Source organism: Eublepharis macularius, chromosome 8 (assembly GCF_028583425.1).
Source record: "Eublepharis macularius isolate TG4126 chromosome 8, MPM_Emac_v1.0, whole genome shotgun sequence".
Taxonomy (NCBI): Eukaryota; Metazoa; Chordata; class Lepidosauria; order Squamata; family Eublepharidae; genus Eublepharis; species Eublepharis macularius.
In genome coordinates this window covers 103,539,376-103,559,411 of record NC_072797.1, presented here as the reverse complement: position 1 = coordinate 103,559,411, position 20,036 = coordinate 103,539,376, and the positions used below count along the sequence as shown (strand labels likewise).

General features: G+C 42.6%; 1 protein-coding gene across 4 annotated transcripts in view; it reads right to left on the bottom strand.

Moving 5' to 3' along the window:
* Positions 1-8,306, bottom strand: part of JAK2 (Janus kinase 2) — a 103,818-nt gene extending 95,512 nt beyond the window's left edge. For all 4 annotated transcript variants that reach the window (XM_054987341.1, XM_054987343.1, XM_054987340.1 and 1 more), the window contains exon 1: positions 7,986-8,306. The gene's annotated coding sequence lies outside the window, so the exon portion shown is untranslated. The remainder of the gene's footprint in view (positions 1-7,985) is intronic.
* Between the last annotated feature and the right edge of the window lie 11,730 nt (positions 8,307-20,036).

The window sequence follows — 20,036 nt, the reverse complement described above, 5'->3', positions numbered from 1 at the left end:
AGTTGGGCTCACACACTGTATATGGGCCAGGCTGGCTGAATCCGAAGGATAGAGCAAGAAACCAGTTAGTTACGAGTGCCCAGTTCAGGGCAAGATGTGTTAGGGAATGTTCTGTTTGTTTCCCTTACCTGGCAACCTTGAACCTTTATCAGTATGTTTGTTTTTTGAGAAGTCCTATTGTTTTTCTTTGCAGAACACAGAGTTTCAATTCCACCCCAACAGCTGCAGCGTTTCAGAGCTCCCTAGAGCTAGCCTAACCATCACATTATACTGGATTTTTGGGCAACCCATATCTCTTTTCCCTGACCTGATACTTATGCGAGCCTACTACCATGTGGGATGTCTTCCTTTTCATGCAAGTTATTAACAGTTTATAATACCTGTTGGCTTTTTCCACTCCAAATGCAACCTTTTTATAAAAACTTCTGAAACTCTGCTAGGGGGTTTTGTACATCTCAGACTCAGTGGCTGATCCAACCAAATCTTCCTTAAATTAACAGAGACACTGCCAAGGGAACTAAAGGGGACATGACCTGGGCACCTCCTAAGTTAAAGGTGAACCCAAAAGAACAAGGCCGGGATCAGTGGCTTGTCGTACTCCACCTGTTCAGGAATTAACTTGGATGTGTGGAAAAGAGGCAGAAGGGACTGAATGTGTAAAGTGGTTTAGGCATACCCAAATTTCACTGAATTACCACTGGCATGTCTTATGCAACTCTGACTTTCATGCTGAAACACAATGCAACAAAATATTTCATTCTGGATGAAGTGCCAATGAAAGTGTAATTTTTATATTGAACAATGATTTGCATACGTCACAGTAAAACATGTTTTACAGGTTGTTGCTTTAGCAAACCCAGTTAACCGCAAATGTCAAGTAGGCTTTACAGGTTAGCATCAAACCATAATTTCAGACTAGAGTTTCTAACTCAGATGGCCACATATTTGCTGAATGGACAGTGAGTAGTAGTCTCTGCCGTGCTGAACAGAATGTCCTTACTGGTTCATATTAGAAGAGGCGTTCAGTAGAAGATTTAAATATAGTCTTTCTCTACATGGGCCATATTTACATATACATTCACATACCACTGTTTAGTAGATGACTGGGGAAGGCAATGGCAAACCACCCCGTAACACAAAAAGTCTGCCAAGAAAATGTTGTGATGCAACGTCCCTCGATGGGTCAGTAATAACTTGGTGCTTGCACAGGGGACTACCTTTACCTTTACCTACCACTGTTTAGTACTGCTCCTCATAGCTAACTAGTCACAAAAATGGCAGCAATATGGGTGTTAAAGAGAGAAAAGGGCAGACAAGCTATGGTTTATGCACAAGAGTCAGGATTTGTTACTAATGAGAGATAGTTTTGCAAATCGCAGTTTAAACCAGAGCTTTTTTTCAGTGGGATCTTCCTGGATCAGAGATCCGGCACCTCTGAAAAAAGATCACATGGGTGGTGGCCCCGCCTGCTTGATTCCTTCCTTCTGGGCAGCCCACTGCCTCTGTTGTTCAGCAGCAGTAGCAGCAGCAGAGCTGAGTGACTGTGTCGTGTTATTTTAAAAAAAAACAGCAGGTCCTGCTCCTCAGCCAGGCGGTGAGTACTTTCTGTCCCACACTGGAAGTCGGAGGTGGTGGTGGTCTTGGGAAGTGGCAGCCGTGGTGGTGGGTGGGCGGCCTCTCAGCCAGCAAGCAGCCAAGCGCCCCAGTGCCGAGTGCTGGAGGCAGCAGTGGTGGTGAGTGGGTGCACACATGGCCTCTCTGCTGCACCCACCGCGTAGTCCCTCTGTCCCGGTGCTGGAAGCCAGCGGTGGCCTTGGGAGGCGGCAGCTGCAGCAGTGGGTGAGTGCCCATTCGGCTTCTCAGCCGGCTCTCCAAGCAGTGAAGGAGCCTGGCGCTGGGAGCTGGAGGCGGCAGCCACGGTGAGCAAGCACACATGTAGCCTCTCCACTGCGCCCACTGTGTGGTCCCTCCATCTCAGCGCTGGAAGCTCAAGTGGCTGGCATGCTGCCTGAGCCCATTTGTCCAGTTACTTTCCATCCCTTTCTATTTCCATCTCTTAGCATCCCTGTTTGTGATATCACCAGCAGACTCTGCCCTGCCTCACTCAGACTTCTGCAAACTTAGCAACATCTGCACTCTACAGAAAGGAGCAAAGACTGCCATTATTTTACAGGCCTAGAGGCAAAGGCTCAGGAATGGAGCTGTGCTGAATATTCTCTGCAGCAGGTCAGCCAGGGATCCAATCTTGAGCTGGGGGAATACCTACATTACCACTCAGAAAGGAGGTGGGTCTCTTTGGGGCTTTGCTTGTGATGTGAGGCACAGGGAGCAGAGAGCTTTACTTCCACACCTGTGCACACAGTTTGCTCTTTAATGTGGAAGGAAAAGCAAATCAGACAAAAATGTGGAAATGGGTGTTAGGAGAGTTAGCATCAATCCCGGATCTCTCCCTCCTTTGGTGTGTCTCTTTTTCTCAGAAGTGTCGAGTGCTTATTGATCTGGGGGCATCCTGTTAGCAGCGGCTATTATTACCACATCTGGTGGCAGTGAATTCCACAAGTTACTTTGGACTGGTGTGAACAAATGCTTCCATTTGTGTTTTCTGATCCTATTGCTTAATCTGGTATTTTATGTCTGAGTACTGCATTAACTGGATCAAGGGAGTGCTCCGGGGGTGGCTGTCACTTCCTGGAGTGACGTCACTGCGCGTTTCTGGCAGCAATGAGATAGCGAGATTCACCACCTCTTTTCCCAGAAAAAAAAGCCCTGGTTTAAACAACCTGTTGTTTGAAGTCTGAATGGAACCTTACCATGGAAATATGACAGTCAAATGTTTGTCAACAAAATTAATTTTGCCTATCAATTAAAAGACTGTAGCTTTAGTTGTAACCAGTCTAATTTGCTTTTTAAACATTTTATTTTTTTAACACCCTTCAGAACACATTCTCTTAGCTGAAAGCAAACAGAATCTGCTCATTCTGAGTTTGAGTTACTATTAGATTTATTAGATTTAGTAAAGCCATACATGTTCATCTTAACAGAAGGCATGAAACCACATTTTAAAAAAACAAGTGTTTCTGAAACACAGTGTTCTCAGGCCGTATCTTTGATTTACAAATGCTTGTCGATTGATTAGGCAACATCTGTTCTAAAGAATCCCATCTTTTTTTTCCCCTTTCAATTTTATCTACTTCTAAACCTATCTATTTTCAAGTGGCTGTTGCACCATCTCAAGTGTTATGGAGCTAGTAATAGCGGCAACAGTAAGCCACAAAAGAAGACAACTCATCACATTTCTCAACACAGAAAGAGTATTTTCCTGCCAAATGGGCCCATCCCCTTCTCTGGCAATGGGCATATCTGAACTAAATTGGTCAGGCTGCAACATCACACTGAATTCTAGTCAAGTATAAATGAACCTAGCTTGTTACTGGGCTCACAATTCTTGCTCCTTCCTCCTGCCTTCCCATGTGGAGAACTAGAGGTAAAAACTCCAGCTACCCATGCTAACCATGAAGTGTGTGTGTGTGTGTGTGTATATACATACACACACACACATATACTTATATGAGCCAGTTCTTATATGAGCCAGTAAGGACACTCCACTCATCACAGCAGAGACTGTTCACTGTTTGTTCAGTAAGAGAACACTGTGAGAGCCCATTTTTACACAATGGGCAGCCCAATGAAGAGAGGTGTTACAAGCCCCTTTCTCTCTTTAGATTTAGCCTTTAACCCTTTTCTTCTTGCCCCCTCTGGGTAGATTGCTGCCACCAGGAATTAAATTCCAAAATAATTTAAGTTTTCTCTTTAATAACGTGCCCACGTCAGGCTCCTTTGTGGGATTATGAGAAAAGGAATGAGATAAAGGAATAACACATATTCTGGGATAAAAAAACCAAAATAAATTTTATTTTTTACAAGAAGCGTATCAGTTTCATATTATTTCTTAAGCTTAATGGTTTCAAAGAGTGTTATCTGTTCTTAAAGTTTCTTTACTTAGGTTCAGTCACTCAGATCTTCATAAACTTTCTCTCTCAGGCTGCACACACAGTTTGCCTGCTTCAGATATCAATTTCTCACTAAAATACACACAGACTTTCTGTCAGGTGCACACACAGTTTGCCTGCTTTAGATAGAATGAATGGGATCCTCTCAGACACACAGAGTTCAGATTTCCACACAGGTTATATTTCTCTCAGAAATGCTTAAACATGCTCAGATTACTCATAGCTTGCCTCTCTTGCCCTGACTCAATATTTCTCTCAGAAATACTTAGACTTGCTCAGGCTTCAAACAGCTTGCCTGCTAAAACCAGACTCAATATTTCTCTCAGAAACACACAGTTCAGGCTTCCACACAGACTGCCTGCCGTTCCCAGACTGAATCTTTTCTCTCTCTCAGTAACTAAAAACTGCATTCACTCTCAGTCATCAACCAATCATATCACTCACTCACCCCTCTCTTTCACCCCCCCTTCATCAGTACCACACCAAGCATTTAAAGACACACACACACTTAAAATCACTACAAGAAGGCTGTGACATCTTTGTAGCAGTTTAGAAAGAGATGCAAAGCAGAGCTTTCAAAGAATGTCTGTGATTGATATTTCATGGTGATTTTCCTGGCTCACATACACACCGTTCTATTATGGAAAAAACAAGGGCTACCTGGTGTTTAGAAACAGATACTGTCTGTACAAGTTGTCTGTACAAGTTATCTGCCACTGGTTTTGCATTATAAGCTCCTAAACAGTTAAATTTTTTTCAGTAGAGAGTGGCTGACTAGAACATCTAAGGGAATCACCAATGTTCACGGGAAAAATTTAAGGGAACAGAAAGGTTTCATTTTCTATTCTGTCAGTCTATATGCAGTTGCAAAGATAGGATGTACCTAAGCAGAAAGAAAAAAAAAACTATGAGAAGAGGATTTTCTTGCACTGAGAGCCTCCTTCACGGACTGATAAAAAAAAGAATTATTAGAGGTATGGGATAGCAGTAGCTGGCCATATTACAGTAAAACCTAGAGTCCTGGGGAAAAACGCAGTTGCATGTATTGAGGGAACAGAAAGCTCTAGTCTGACATTTAGCACTGGACACTGAAAGAAATAGAAAGTAACACATTTGCCATGTGTCTGATGAAAGGTTCACTGTTTTACTAAAAACATAGTATTTGGAGCAGAGGGAAGTCTTATTGCTTTATGGCTAATTTTTCCTATGACTTTGCATTCACTCCTACAATGCACCAAGCCATCTGCTGTGTGAAGCATTACGTTTCCTTAATCTCCGTGGATTGCTAATTAGAGCTGCAAGTACCACAGTTTTTGCTAAACACCTGGCACCAGTGCAGTTAATTTTGAAATTCTGTGTTCAGCTGTTAGCTTAATTGTATTGTTTGATAACGTTGTTACGTAGCACTTGCAGATACAGTTTTCAAATGTCTGCAAATTTGGTACTTGCATACCCTGCTGCACTGTTTACTGAATGTCCCATCTGTTGATCATATTGACATACGCAGTATAAACCGCCTTGAGTCTCAGTGAGAAAGGTGGGCTATAAATGAATACATACATACAATCAACATTCAATAATACAGGCAACAAAGGCATCTTTGCCACACGAACTTTATGTTTTTATTTATTCTGTGATGTAAAGGAAGTTAAAACTGTCATAATACTACTCTGCCTTTGAAAGCACCACAGAATGTTTGATGATCTGGCCTTTCCACAGATATAATAAAAACATCATGTTAACAAAACCAATTAATCTGCTTTCGTGGGCATGCTTAAGTAAGATTCAGATTATTTACTGTGCCCCATAGCAGAATTCCCCTTCTTCAGACAAATTTAATGCATTTTAGTTTAGAATAAAAGCAATACAAATATACACCAGAGATGAAATCAGACAGCTTATGTAATTAACTGGCACTGAAAAAATGAGTAAATATATCATTGCATGCATTTGGCACAAGAGACATTACTGTCTTTTAGCCATTTTCTGTAGCACTGCACATTTTGCACCAGAGAATTTAGAAAAATCTTCTCCCAAGACTTTACATTATTCTCCTACTCCTCAATACCGAGTAATACCAACTAGCACTACTTTCAGCTTCCAGTTCAATCTGCCTGCCAAGAACACAACAACTTCATAACGTCTCTTTAAAGGTTCCCCTTGCAATCTCCTTTGTAAAAAACACTTCCTCTTGCAAAAATAAGCCTTTCTGCCATGGCTGCACTGTACACTACTGTTACACTGATTTTCCCCACAATAAATACATGCCATATGAATATCTGTCTTCATACAGCTGAGAGCCCTGTGGCAGTGATGTGCATTCTTTAAACATCCATGTAAACATCTAACATTCATATTTACATTGAACATAAATACATTTAATATATTTAATATTAAACACAGTATTTAAAAGCCATTCTCAGCTTTGTGCTTTTTTTAAAAAAAAAGTCCAGCAATCAATTCTTCTTCAGCTTTTCATCCAATTCCTCTCCTTAAGTGAGCTGCAAGTATCCCATATATGTTTGACACTATTCTAACTGTTCCAATATTGCTGTCATTTGCAGAAAGCAAGATAAACTATTTGATCTGCTCAAATGCAGCAGTTACTATGTTCTTATTTGCTGCCTTTAACACTGGCCCACAAGGAAATGACACAAAAGAGGTGGCAATTTATCAGGCAACAAAGCAACGATCATGTTACAGACGTCAAGAAGACTGAGTAGCTGGAAGAATTCAAAAACGTATTCTCATACAACAATATTGTTTCTCTTTTTGTATAAAAATGAATAGACACGGAAGGCATGTTTTATGGCCAACAGACCAAAAAATACTCGGAGGATGATCATTTACATACCATTTTAAATTCAGCTGTGTCATCTGACATTTTGCAGTTACAAAGCAAAAAATCATACAGGCTTCTTAGTGGTACACAGAAAAGCTCAACTTCTACAGATTAAGTAGAGGGGTGAAGAGTTAAATGGTACGGCCTCTCCAGCGCAGTGCATTGATTTTTTTTCTCCTCCCAGCACCACAAAAGTTGTTTCCACCTCCAATCTTCTGCAACAGCTCATACCCTTTTCTTCTAACAAAAGGGATCAGCAACCAGAAAATAAGACCTCTATTGTAAAACAAGAAAACCCCTAACGATACTTGATGTGGAAGAGCACAATATTTCAATTTGAGTCAAGCTTGCAACCATTATGTCAGAGAAGAAGGCAAAGAGATCTCCAGAGCACCTTTAGAAGTTCAGATGACACCACAGGCACATCCAAAATATTGGGAAATGCATTTCTTAAATATCAAAAAGAGTCCAGTAACACCTTTAACCAACTTTATTGTAGCATAAGCTTTCGAGAATCATAGTTCTCTTCGTCAGATGCATGGAGAGCAAGAAGAAACTGGTCAGATATATAGGTAGAGAGGGGAGGGAGGAGTAGATGCAAACAGTAGCTTCTGATATGGAGATCAGTTTGCTTCTGTTTCTTAAATATGAGACCCAAAAAAAAGTTTTCAAAAAGTACACACCGTAGGAAAAGTAAAGAAATGCTTTTCTGGACCAAGTATTCACAACTCTACAACCTAAACAGAAGACTTATTTTTACGGACATGAAATCCCTTTCTGCTCCCTCCCCAGCCTACATAAAAATGTGGGGACATCTTTTCACGCACACCCAAAGCGAAGCCAAGACGACGCGAATCTGGAGGGGGTTTTCTTAGGCAGAGGAACCAGCAGGCAGAAGTTTGCGTTTTCTGGCTCTGTCACAATACAATTCTGCAGAAACTCTCTCGTTGCCTTTTCTTTCCTCCAGCAGAGTCAAACTCTCAACGATCCCTCCCCCCGCCCCCCCCCCCCTTGCTGCCGCCCTCGGGAGGGAGCGCACTCCGGCTCGGTCCCCTCCGCTCGCCGAGGGCGCGGAAGTCCCAAATAAAACCGCACGAAAGGGGCGCATCTGCTGGTGCGCGCCAGTGACCCACCCGTGCCACTGCTGTCGCTGCTGGTCCCGGTGGCGGCTTCCTTCGGGCTGCGCGCAGGCAAGTTTCCCTCGGCGCTCCTCGGGGCGAGGAGGAGCAGGAAGAGCCGGCGCCCGCCTCTCACCAGCCGCTCTCCGCGCACCCACAATTACCGGAGTCTGGCCTTCGCCGGCGGGCTGCACTTTCTCCTCCACTTCGGTTCTCCTCCGCTCGCCTTCCGGGGCGGGGGGAGGCGAGGCAGCGAAGGGAGAAAGGTGGGGAAAGCCGCCTTCGACAGGCAAGTTGGGGCCGAGCGCAGCCCTAAGAGATCCGCAGGCCTGCGCTTTGGGGCTGCGGTGAGTCACTGGCTGCGTCACCACGCAGAGGCTGAAGAGGGCGGCAGGAAGCCGGCTGCTCCGCCTAGAGGGAGGTGGCCTTCTCCTCCCCGGGGCGGCTGTTGCGGGGATTTCCGCGCTGCCAGCGGCGAACTGTTGCAGACGGAGGCCAAGTGCTAAGGTGAGTTTGTCTCCCGGGAGGACACAGTTTTGCTTGGGAAGAATCCTCAACGAGAAGCAAGTGAACTGGTTAAAAGGGCTAATCTGCTCTCAGCTGCAGCCGAAATAATCCAAGAGCCTGCTTGAAAGGGGCAGGATCGCTACAACCTTAACCTGCGATAGGAGCCACTTGTGTCTCTGCTAAGCACTGTTCACGTGGCGCCTGCGCCAAGTTTCAGGCAAGTGGGCACGGCTTTTAGCCAACGGGGTTGGTGGTTGGCAGTTGGTTCCCTGAGGTACATCTTGCCAGAGATGGAAGGAAACGTGCTCTTTTGGCTGAAGAGTAAAGAGTCCAGTAGCACCTTTAAGACTAACCAACTTTACTGTAACATAAGCTTTCGAGAACCACAGTTCTCTTCGTCAGATGCATGTATAATTACCTTTTGGCTGAAGGTAAGTCTCCACAAGCTGCAGAGTGAGAGTGCCACTGACTGAAACTCATTGATTTCGGTGTGTGTAAATTACGGATTATAGGATAGGATTGCGCTGGTCGTTACTGAATTTCAACCGTGTCACAGTGCGTTGCCTCAGTGGAATCTGACACATTTGCTTTAAGTCTGTGGACATGCAAGACACAGTAAAACTGTCACAGGACTAATGTTTCTGTTGTTGGTGTTGCTGTAACAGACTAACTTCCGAAAAAGAGTTACACCCAGAGGGCTGTATGAACCATTTATCTACAAAGGGAAGAAAACACTGATGGTTGGGACAGAAAGCACTTAAAAATAGACAACATTGTACAAGAGGGTGTAACTCTGTTAGGATGGCACTGTAACATGGCTACCTCTCTGGAATTTATTTTGTTTGTGTATTTTTACACCTTTCCCAGGAAAAAATAGAGAACACACACACAGTATCTATAAGAAAAGGGGACACCTGGGCTAGATTTTCTGTAAGTTCCCCCTCAGTATCATGTATAAAATTAAGCCTCAATAAAATGTTTGGCATTTTATTAGTATTAGTATTTAGACTGGAGTAACTCTGCTTAGGATTTCACTGTTTGAGAACACTGATAATTTAAGACACACATCAGTTTGGGGGCATATTTTTAAAATGTGAGTTAATTGTGTACTAGTTTTAATTTGTTGTTTTTGATGTTTATATCTTCATAGCTTTTGCTGTTAGATGCTTTGAGTTTGATGAGATGGGATATAAGTATTTTAAATAAAACAAACATTAAGAGGTAGGAAGGATAGAAGGAAAATGATGTTATGATACAGAAAATAATGGACATTGGTTAAAATTAGGCAAAACTGAGTGTAGAGGGGTGTCAAAAGGTTACACATGCATAAGTTACTTTTTAAACTGTCACTGCATAAAACAGATACCCAAAACAGAAACAGCAGTTTATTTAAAAAAAAACATTTTGGATGTCCAAAATCCTTTATAATTATTTTTCTTTTCTGCCCCCACCCCCGTCACAACATTATATCAGTGTTCCTTATTCTGTTGTAAGGAGTCTGGGCTCTGAGATAAATGTACAGAATAAAAATACCTGGAAAGGAATTTTGCTGAGTTCTGTGTACAAAGCACAAGGAACTATATAGATAGTTAGAAGAGGGCAATGCAAGAAACCACCATCTCTTTTTTGACCTAGGTCCCATCTGCAAATGATGGCACACTGCCTTTCTCCCATCATATACACTGCTATCCTAAGAAGGGTTACACCCTTCTCAATCCATTCAAATCAATGGATTGAGAAGGGTGAGCTCTGCTTTGGAGGTTAGAATAACAGTTAATTTCTTGTTAAGAACAGGCCATGAAGAGTGTGTGGTATACTGAATTTCCTTGCCAGTCCTTTGAATGTCCAAATTTTCCTTCTGATTGACACAATAACAGTGCAATCCTAATCAGGATTACTCCAGTCCAAGCTAATTGAAATCAATGGGCTTAGACTGGAGTAACTTCGATTAGGATTGCAGTGTAAGACTCTTAAAAGCAATCACAATGGATTGCCTAAAATAAGACACCAGTGGGACACAGAGGTAACATGATTGTTTTAATAAATAAAATGCTCAGAAGTAAACATGGATATATTAAGATTGATGGGGCTTATTATACACAAAGAAATGTTTGTAAAACTGCAGACAACTTTTTTCTCACTATTGTTTAACAGTGTTTTTTAAAACCTCTTTCTGTAAACATTTGAAGTCACACCCAAGGATGGATCCCCCTATACACACCTCTTCAGCTGCAGAATATATGTAATGACAAAGATACAGTGGTTCACAGTCCAGAAGGTCTTGTTAGCATTGCTAAATATTTCCAAAGGAGGAAAAACATGAATATGCAAGGCATATATGGATCAAATCAGCTCTGCACTGGCAAAACATCTCCAGTCCCAACTGATGAAAAAAAGCCAAGGGAGCTAGAATAGTCCTTAATTGTAAGCCACCAGGCAAAGCATAAGCCCTGCCAAATGTGTAGTAAGCCACTGTCTGACACATATGGCAACACAGTGAGTGTTTTAACTCAAAACTTGTAAAGTAGCCCTGCAAGGAAAGAAACACTCCCTCATCCCTTGTTTAGAATAAGTTGTTCTGAAATGAAGTATTTGTTTCACAAGAACAGAATTAAGATGTATAGATACAAACAAATAAAAAACACAATACCTCAACAGTAGAGCCATGTAGTTCACTTCATAAAGGAGAAGTTTAACAGTGCAATCCCTAAGCAGAGTTATTCTAGTCCAAGCCCATTGAAATCATATCATAAATATATGGCTATAGGGAAAATGTATCTCTTGATTTACAACAACATAACTGGAAGCTGTAGTGGTTTGAAACATGTGAGTCAACCCTTCGATTATTGTATCAGGTCAGGGTCATTTCCCTCAAAGCCATACTCCCTGTACGAAAGGCCTTCTATGCTTCTCTTGGAATACATTGAGAAGGTACTTGAATTTTTGCTGGTTGTACTATATGAAGTACAAAATCCAATGGTTGGTTTTGCTACACAGTGAGAGAGAACAAGATGTACTGTGCAGATTGAGGGCTATGAGGAAATGAGGTTGAGCTTGCAGGCTGAAAAAATATACCCTGATCATTCCCAAGAAAGTCGCTGTAATTTATGTTTCCCTACTGCTATAAAAAACTAAGCTACCCCTGCTGATATGTTCAGTTCATTTGCTCAGCTAGAACAAATGTTAGATATGTGAAAAAAGCAATTTCAGTATGGGAAAGAGAAAGAAATATTAACTGCTCTGGGAGAGAACAGAAATTAACAGTTAATGGGGCTTAGCTGATTAATAGCAACAGGCATTCAGCAAGAAACAGAATAATTTGTTCTCACTTTCTTGGATGCTATTTTATAGAAGCTGGTTTCTGTTTTCTCTGTGTCATGCCCCCTAAAGGATATAGCTTTGCCCTATATTTAAGGGAAGTCTGTAGGGCAATGCTAGGATTGTGTGTGTAAAGTGCTGTCAAGTCACCGCCGACTTACGGTGACCTGATGAGGTTTTCAAAGCAAGAGATAAACTGAGGTGATTTGCCATTGCCTGCTAGCAACCCATCCAACTATAAACCAGGGCCAACCTTGCTTAGCTTCTAAGATCTAACAAGATTGGGCTAGCTGGGCCAACCAGGTCAGGGCATGCTAGGATTAATATCTAAGTATTATCTTGGTGGCAGGCTTCCCAACCTCCCAACTGTGTAGTAAGTACTACACAGATTCTAAAGTTGCTCTACACAGAGGGTTTTTGTTTTCAGCATCTACATGACATCACCCCAATCTTTTACTGAACCTGATTTCATGCAGTCTTTTTTTTGGGGGGGGGGGAAATATTATGCTTAAAGTGCCTGTGCACATGCATTTTTAAGGCCCCACCCACACTGGTGCCATTTTCCTTACCTTTGCCCCCTACAGCTGCCACCCCCCCTTCTAAACACCAGAGGGCTTTTGATTATATTATATCCCCTTGCAGTATGTAATTTGCCTTGGATATCAATGAGAAAGGCAGTCTATAAAATAATAATAATAATAATAATATAATTTGGAGGTGGAAAATAACAATTGCTAGATTGCTACACTGAAATGATGTTTTGCAGATCTATGCTACAATCTGTTAGCTCATTTTTTAAAAAGCCTCTGGCCCTTTTTGATGGAGAGATATAATGGGAAAGGTGCAATGCTTGTTTAGTAGAAAAGGTCAAAAAGCTCCTTGGTGACAGGAGGCAAAGACAAGGAAAGTGTCAGGAGAACAGCAGTGTGGGTGCTCTGTTCTCTCTGCAAATGCCTCTGTGTTCACAGCTGTTACCAGAGCAATGCCTAGAATTGTTACCATGTAGAAGCAGCCTTAGCTTTAATTTTTATAAATGCAATTTTTTTTAATTAATTATTAACAGACTGTAACATATACAAAGGAAAATCGTACACAGAGATAAAATACAGGATATAAATAAGTACACTGGTATCTACCAACCATGTCACTAATTTCAAAAGACAGCCATACTCAGCTCACCTCAGGGAGCCTATTCCATAGAGTGGAAGCTATGATGGAAAAGGCCCAGGCTCTGGTCGATGCCAAGCAGTAGGGGAACAGCCAGTAAGTGACAACCTGAAGACTGCAATTGGTGCACAGAGACACATGGGAGGAGACTGCCCTTAAGATATGTGGGGTTTAGACCGTGAGAGGTTTTAAGGATCCTAACCAGCACCTTGAAACAGACTCAGAAACAAACTAGGGTAGCTGGTTTAAGATGAGCAAGATCTGTTTCCATCAGCTAGCCCATAACGATAACCGGGCTGCCACATTCAGAACCAGCTGCAGTTTCCAGGTTGTCTTCAAGGGCAACCCAAGGAACATCACATTACAGCAATCTCCTCACAAGGTTTTTTATTTATTTATTATTACATTTCTAGACCGCCCTCCCCGTCAGATGGGCTTAGGGCGGTGTAACAACATACAATTTATAACATACAGTTTAAAACAATAAATACATTATAAATAAACATTTAAAAACATTATCCATGTGCAATACAATTTCTCATATGGCAGATATGTGTCACACTTTATGAGCTCCTGCATGGGTGGTAGACGGTCTTCGGTGGTATGGCCGGCGAGAGGACAGCCTAGCCCCCACCAAATGCCTGGTGGAATATCTCCGTCTTGCAGGCCCGGCGGAAAGATCACAAATCCCACCGGGCCCTAGTCTCCTCAGACAGAGAGTTCCACCAGGTCGGAACCAGGACTGAAAAGGCCCTGGCTCTGGTAGAGGCCAGACGGACCTCCCTGGGGCCGGGGACCATCAGCAACTGCTTATTAGCTGATCAAAGCGACCTCCGGGGAACATATGGGTCCCGAAGGTATGCTGGACCCAGTCCGCATAGGGATTTGTAGGTCAACACCAAAACCTGATACAGGCTGATACATGTTACAAAAACATGTATCAGCCTGGCAAGATCAGCTGAGTCTAGAAAGGAGAGAGTTGGTGAACTAGATGCAGCTACACCAACCTGCTTTTCAAACAGGAAGTCTGGGTCCATTAGCAGCCCAAGCTCTTACCCTGCTCCTCAAAAGCCAACTCCCTTCCACCCAAGTCAAGTAGATCTGGTCCCTCTAAAACATCAGCCTTCCTGACTAGCATCAGCTCAGTCTAGTCTGGATTCAGTTGCAGTTAGTTCTGCTTTAGCCACCTCAAAATACCAGTTTAGATCCAAGATGGATGCCTCTGGAGGATTGGAGGGTGGAATACAGAGCTAGGTATCATCAGCATATTGGTAACATCTAACCCTGAATCGCCAGGTGACATCATTCCGTGGCCTCATATATATCTACATGGCACTCCACAGGTGAAATCACATTTAGTTGATTTTGTTGCTCTGATAGAAACTGTTTATGTCTGATCAGGCAAAAAAGACTGAAACCACTGAAGGACTAATATCAATTCCATATTCCAATCCATGGCTAAGAATGGAGGGGTCAACTGTATTAAATCTAATAGTATCAGCAAGGATGGCTGTCCCCTGCTGATCTTTAAACAAAAATCATCCGTAAGTGCAGCTGAAGCTGTCTTGGTTCCAATGCCAGGCCTAAAACTAGATTGAAATGGATCATGGGCAGACGTATAATCCAGGAAGCCCTGCAGTTCCTCCCTCACCACATACTCTATCACTAAAGGTAAATTGGAGACTAGCTTATAACTGGCCATCTCCGAGGTCTGCAGTGTCCCACAAAACCAGTCCTGCCCTCCCCTCTGTTTGTTTTGGCCTCCAGCATGTCTATAAACCAGTTATACTCAGAGGAAGTATTTGTTTTTATTTATTTACATTATTTATAGTCTGCCTTTATCACTGAGACTCAAGGCAGATTGCTTAGTATAAGTCAATATGAACATTGGCTGGGGCATTCAAATACAATACAATAGGGTAAGGATAGCAGAAATTTATAAACAAGAAGAAATCCAATACAGAGTTGGAGGGGCAAATAAACAAACAATGGTGAAAAAAACCAGCATGGAATTATTCAGTAGGAACATATTTACAGCAACAGACGGTACACAGTAGTATAGTCTACAGTCACCAATGCATCTCTCGGAACCATTTCCTTACAGTACCTACCACTATGTAGTCAGTGCCTTGTTTTTCCTACTTTGTTCCTCCAAACATTTGTCTTTGAAAACAGGACTTCAGGTGAGAAGATGTGCTTCCAAACAAGTGTTAGACTTGGAACTGCTAAACCAAAGGAAATATATGCAGGTCAAATAGGTAGTGGTAACTGCAGCAGATCATAGGACAGCTCAAAAAATTTTTATCACTGAGCTGTGTTATTGATACTAGACTAAATGCTGAGGAGACCTGAATATATCCGGTTGTTTATTTTAAAAAATGCTGAGCAAAAGGGGAAGGCAGGCTACCACCCAGGCAATGCTTCTCTGTCAAGCAGTATCTGTTCTTCAAGGCATTAACTGTATTCTTTGAGGCCCCCAACATTGTCTCTTTTTTTGCAAACCCAGCACAAATCTCAAGTATTCTCTGTTCCTTGTCAGCTACGTTCCAACTACAAATAGCTTCTTTAGCCACAAGCACAATACGCCAAGTCAGCTAAAGCCATTAAGCAAACATCGTCAGCTAGCTCTAGAAACACCAGCTATCACTGACCATTGCTATGTTATAGAAAAGGTGGCTGTTGCTTCGTTTTATACTTCACATGCAGAATACTGTCCTATACTGTCATGCAGACAGCTGATTAGGATCCTTGGTTGGTTTGGTCAGAAGTAGATTTAGGTGGGATATTTCTGTGGGTGTGTACTGGGCTTCAAAACATTTTACAGCATCAGGTGAAAAACTTCATTCTTCTTAAACAGCATGTAATTTGTTTGAGCAATGTTAGAAGATTTAATTTCCATTGTATGTATTTTTCAACATTAATTGGGTTAATTTTATATTAATATTTTAAGCTGTTGTCTAATAAAAAGAGTTATGTTTTATTTCAATAAAAATAAACAACTCTGTGAAAGTTAATACTTGATTTGCTGGTAGTAGAACAAAACACTGAACTCACTAGGCGAATATTGTATTATAAAAGATAATTCTCCCTCTTGGCTGGTTTTATCTGCATAGATCCCACGAGGTATCTCTTGTCAGTTAACTAAAGAGAACCAAACCAGGAAAGAGCTACTCCGGGGCACGAGACAAACGACAAAATACAGAAACCCCCGAAGTATACAGTCACCAAATATAAACATTTGTTTGTATATTTAAAGTGCAAAGTGCTCAATGAAACTAATTCAATTTATAAATATACAAAATCATTCCATATATAACAATACCCAATGGTGAGATCACGGGAAAAGTTCAATATTCAAGAGCAATGTTCCAAGAGTACATAAGTACAATTGAAGTACATAAGAGTACAGAAATTCAATTAAATACAATGCAAAAATTCAGACTACTTGGAAAAATGTCCGTAAAGGAACAGAAGCTTGCCGAAATATTGTAGATTCGAATTCATTCACGCCGCCTTGAGCATGAGTAGCACCGTCTATGGGTTTTGCTGGCATGTAAGGAGTCCAGTCCCGTTTCGCACAAATAGCTTCTTCACAGGCAAAACATCTGTTACAATCCAATGATTACCAATTTTTAAATATACATATTTAAAATACAATATAATGCAAAATGCATAAGTAGTCTACTCACAGCAAGCAACCGCTACAATCAATGGCATTCCACCATTTTAGTTTGTTCCGGACGATCTAGCATTGTAACTGGGTGTAACCCTTCCTATCCTTTTATTTCCTAACTGATTTAAAGAGACCGCAGCCTGCAATCCTAAAAGGGGAATTACAAGTAACAACTCAAATCTAGAGCATTATTGAGCCCATACGGGGTCAGACTGTTAAGCCTATCTATCCACTGTGATTCAAGTTGCAGTAATTTACGTTGGGCATTAGGATACTTTGTTTGCAAAACTTGCAGAACCGTCACTCTAAGGTCTACTGCCCACTCTACCATCTACCGTCACTCTAAGGGCCACCACCTGCTCAATCACCTTGCCCAGGAACGGGAGGTTCGACACTGGGCGGTAGCTGGATGGGTCGGTGGGGTCCAAAGATGTTTTTTTCAGGAGGGGCCGCACCCACTGCCTCCTTTAACGCTCTGGGGAAAACCCCAGAGCTCAGGGAGATGTTAACAATGGTCCCGTAGCCCCTCCGAGCTGTCCTTCACCAGCCAGGATGGGTAGGGGTCCAGAGGACAGGTGGTTTGCCTCATCCACTGCAGGATCCTGTCAACTTCGTCCCGGGAGAGCAGCCTGAAATGATCTAATACAGACCCAGAAGACGGCCAAGGGGTCTCCAGTTCCCTTACTGTATCAACAGTGGATGGCAGGCCACGGCAAAGGGACAAGATTTTGCCTGCAAAACAGCTCACAAAAGCCTTGCAGCCAGTATTGAACTTTGCCCATAATCCCACCATTGGGTATTGTTATATATGGAATGATTTTGTATATTTATAAATTGAATTAGTTTCATTGAGCAATTAACTGAAGAGAGCAATTGTCACAAAGACCCCTTAATTGGATGCCAGCCAACTAAATCTACTACAACCATGCCTAGCACTAATTGCCCCACATAACCCTGAACATCCTTGGGTTGCCACCGATGTACTGTCGTAGTGCTCAGTTATCTGCTACAAATGAGGGCAGGAGGCTGTGAAGTGCACAACTCCCCCACAAGCATGGGGCAACGCTACCCTCACATGGTTCTGGGCAGCCCTTAGCGGGGAGGGCACCACTGCCCTGTTCAGTGTGGTGCAATCAAGGCCAGATATCAGCATTTCAGAGCAGGCTGTGAAACCTGGCATCCTCAGCAATAGAAAAGGGCTGCCCTTGCAGAGTGATGATCTTGCTAATGCCTTGACCCTCTGCCCTGCCTGCTTCTGCCCACCCCTTGCACACTAGCGCCAGCTGCACCAAACATCTCAATCAGAAATGTTTAGTGTCCCTTCCCTACAGGAGACCTGGAGGGCAGAGCACGGGTGGGGCGGGGAGGGGATGAGGAGATTGCAAAGCAACTCTTCTCTTGGCTGGCTGGCAGCCACACAGCCACCCCACCAGCCTCTCTTCCCCCTGAAGAAGTGCTGCCTAGTGGTGCTTCTTCAATGGTTTGCTCTCAGTCATTAAGAGATGACTCAAGTCATTCCATTAACTGATTCTAGCCTTAAACAGCTGCCACTGTGCAAAACTGGGATCTCCCATCCTCTCAAAGTGCTTCCAAACTGTGGAAGAATAGGGGCACCCACACTGACTAGCAACTGTGGGCACTGCCAAAGCAGCCTCTTGTGAGTGGTGAGGGGCAGACCCATTGTGTTGGGTGGGTGGAGAAGGAGATGCTTGCAGAAGACACGGCAGCACCTAAGGCTGCACCTTCATTTCTTCATCTTGCACCACCACCAGCATCTCCTCCTCCCAGTCCTTGGAAAGCCTGCTGGACTTTGAAAGGAACTAGAGAATGGGCATCGAGTCTCCCCTCCAGCAATTGCTGGGCCCCTTAGGTGAACCTGGGAGCTCAAAGACTCTCATCCCTCCAGGTCCACCCAAAAGCCATCTCAGGCTGCTCCTCCTTCCACTGTTGATTATATTTTCACCTGCACTGTGTAATCAGCCTTGGATCTCAGTGAGAAAGGTGGACTATAAATAAATTAATGATATCAATGACAATAACAGCAGGAGGAGAGGCAGCCTAAGTAGCAGACCCGTGCCCAGTGCCAGCACCCCCTCAGGCACCTCTTCATTGCACCACCAGCTAAAGGAGGGGGTGGCAAAGGAGTACTGTGGGGCAAGTTTCTGCACAGGTGGAAGGAAAGCCACAGCCCTTCTTCTCCCTCTGCCGTACTATTCTGCTTAGCCTTTTCCCCAGGGATCTACTCACTCCACTCCTATTGCTCATTATGTCCCCCTTAACTACTTCATCAAAGTAAGCTAGATGCTACATTGGGCTACACTGCACTCTGCATCTGAGTACTAACTAACCTGCTCTTCAACCTGACTCATGAACCTGCTGCTCTTGAATGTTTTTGACTACCTGTCCCCCTGAGTGCTAACCTGCAATTGCCTTTTTCCCCCAAAGTTAAACAATATTTTTTAATGAATATTACACCTAGGCTTACTTTGAATTCTTTTTAAAAACTTACTTCTGACTTTCTAGTCCAGAAGTTGAGTAATTTTTTTGTAACTAAAATTTATGATGGAAGAATAGATTTTTAAAAACCCTTAGTTTATTTGTTCCGACAATTAATTTTCAAAAATTAAGCTACTCCCTAGTCTTTCTGAAAACCTGATTTCAATTTTTTAAATATTGATATAACAATATTCAATATCTAAAGAAGGAAGTGTTGACTCTTGAAAGCTCATACCTTGGCAATCTAAGGTGCTACGCGACCCAGCTCTTGCTCTTTAATACTCATTGCTGATTTTAAAAATGCCCCCTGATGGCAGGGAGAGGAAATTACCACTGCTTTTCAGTGGACCAGAAAAATCCAAACTTTCCCATCCACATGGCAGCCACCCAGGCTTTGCTGCAATCTTTCCCAACACTTTGGAGCAAAACAGGTTTGGAAAAAATTGGGGAAACCTAAGGAGGCACCATAATGCTGTAGGGAAACAAGAGGGGGGAAAGTCCACTTTTTGTATGGAATCAGTTGAAGGTTTGTCTTTTCTAGGGTCATTTGCCCTTTTCCAGGGGGATAACCAGTTAGAAGAATGCAACTGGCACACAACTGTGTATATTTTGTATTCAAAATTAGTAGGACTTGTTTGAGGATTATTTTCCCCTTAATAGCAAGAGATTAAGAATTTAAAGAATTTAAACATTTGAAAAATGTTTCACATTGTGCTGTCACCTAGAGCTGTCAGGTCCCTTGTGTCAGACAGTGGCTTACTAAAAGTTGCAATCCAGACTACCTCTTGCAATTAGACATGAGTCCATTGGTTTCAAAAGATTTACTGAATATAAACAACCATTATAGTCCACTATCCAAGATGCAATATCTTGGCTGGTACACAAGTATTGTTACGAATGACAGG